Source organism: Teleopsis dalmanni, chromosome 1 (assembly GCF_002237135.1).
Source record: "Teleopsis dalmanni isolate 2A chromosome 1, ASM223713v2, whole genome shotgun sequence".
In the NCBI taxonomy this organism is placed as follows: Eukaryota; Metazoa; Arthropoda; class Insecta; order Diptera; family Diopsidae; genus Teleopsis; species Teleopsis dalmanni.
In genome coordinates this window covers 225,465,100-225,467,692 of record NC_051846.1, presented here as the reverse complement: position 1 = coordinate 225,467,692, position 2,593 = coordinate 225,465,100, and positions in this window count along the sequence as shown.

Sequence of the window (2,593 nt, the reverse complement as noted above, 5' to 3'; positions counted from 1 at the left end):
TTTTAATAAAGATGGATTTTTAAAAACGTTAGATAGATTATAGATTTTAGATAGATTTTTTAGAGACGTTAGAATTTACTTAATTTATTTTCAAACTAACTGACATTTTTACAAACTATTTTAAAGCTTACTTAAATTCCATACTCAGATTAATATTTATAATTATATCCAAAACAAACATCTAAATCTGAGCTACCAAAAAAATTTTATAATATAGCCGGTGAACACTCAACGATATAATATTGGATAGCCACAAGATATTATTTAGTATTATTCAAAAATAATATATGCTAAGTCATTATTTCCAAATTATACGAAGAATAAGTATACTACAAATGAAAAAGAAGGCAAATAATAATCTTAATTAGAAAAAATAAAAACAATATTTTCTTATGTACTCAGTATCTTACGATAATGATATAATATAACTTTGTAAAAATGCATTTTGATCTTTCTCGATACTACCCTCTTTGATCAGAATAAATTTTGTTATTTAATTTCATATAATTTTAATATTTAATTTCATATAAAACTTACACAAATGTATTTTTAAAATTCGTTATCCTTTAGTTGAATAACCCTTTAACATATTACTTGTCTGTTAACCTTATTTGCAGTGGTAAGTGTGGGTTATGTTAAGTACTTATCCAGTTAAGTAAGGGAAGTGAGATGTGTGCACAAGCCTACATTTATATTTTCTAATTGTTTCGGGCTCTGTTAATGTATCCTTTAATAAATTCCTTTAAGAGTGTTCCTTGACACTTTTATGTTTGCTTGTTTTGAGGTTTTCTTATTTGTTCATTTTGTTTTTAGTATGTTTTGCTAATTGGATTTTCTTTCGTTACTGTCTTTTTTGAATTCTACTATTATAAATTAAGTTAAAATACGATTATATTAGCAATAAATGCAAACAATTAAAGAATACTAAATCTATACATTGTTGGTAATATCTTCTTTTCGAAACAAATATAATATTGTATATTAATTAATACCTAGAAAATTATTTTAAACAATAATGGATTTCAATATGCAAATATATAGAGGTTTTGAAGAGTAGTGAATTGCAACAACAAAATTTTCATTTATTTTTAATTAACTGAATTTTTAGCTGTCCATACAGCTGTTTTGAGTATTGACAATTACCTATCATCAGTAGTTTTAGAATTATTTTTTATGTTTAATTATTCATACATACTTTTTTGAGACTACAAGTTCCAAGAGTTGAACAAATGCCCTACAAAATTTAAACCTCAGAGTAAGTGTTCATTAGCTAACTGACCCAAAGCCGTACTTGCCAAATACCTATCATCAGTGGTATTAAAATTTTTTTTTTTTATGTTTAATTATTCGTAAATAATTTTTGAAGACTGTAAGTTTCAAGTGTTGAACTCGTGCCCTGCTAAATTTGAAACATAGAGTCAGTACTCATTAGTCAACTGACCCAAAGTCGTACTTGACTTATATGTTTGAACTTGGAGTTTTATTAATTAGCTGTACATTAACAAATTCACTTGCTATGTTATATTACAACGAAGTCATAAAACAGCTGTAGAAAAATTGAATTAATTAATTATATTTTTTTTAATAGTTAAACTTCAGTTCTATTCTGTTTGTAGAGACATTGTTGCATGCTCTTATATTATTCTTTCTTATGTATAGAACCTAATCTAGGAATGTAAGACGGAGAAAGTCATGCTAATTTTACTCCACGATTCGTACGGGCGAAACCATATATTTTTAATATAAGTTGTAGTTAATACTGTGTTCAGACACACCTTAATTTCGCAAAATTTAAGGGCATTTCAAATGCAACTATGTGTAAGATAAATTTTAAACAAAAAAGTTGAGATAACAAAAAAGTGACATTGTTTTTAAATAAATTTCAATAACAATTGACTTTAATAAAATTGGGAAGTTAGAATTTGCCAGATACAAATGATGTTTGGAGCATGTAATTTTTAACATTCGATTTATAAACAAGAAACATATTATTTCCTTAATTTGGGGCAGTATGAACACTTTCGAAATTAACTTAATTTCATTTTTACGAAATGAAGCAAATTTGGCTGTCAATACCTAGTATTAACGGCAGTTATGATGGAAATGACTATTAGAGATAATAGAAACTAGCATATTTGGTAGAATTTATTATTAATTTATTATGTAGTTTCACTTAATTTAAACATTTAAATTGTATGGCTGTTTTAATTATTTTTTGATTTCTACTTTATTTTTATAATAACTGCTGAGACATTAAGTTCTAATACTCTACAACTTTAAAATGAAAAATTTCAAGCTTTTAAAAATAAATTGTATACAAAAGCATCTTAAATACTTAATTAAAATATCTTATTCCGCCGCATTTGAATCACTGCTATGATTTACACTGTTAAATACCCATCACTTCAAAAGGACCAGTAATAAAATTATTTCGGAAAACAAGAAATACCAAGAATACAAAAAGTATATTTGTTTAATTTTGGAAGAATAAAAAAGTTTCAGCTCATTAATACCACAGAGCGTACGTTTTGCATTAATTTCAACGATGGCACCATCGTTAGATACTTTAGACTTAAAATACAAGAATTGCTGT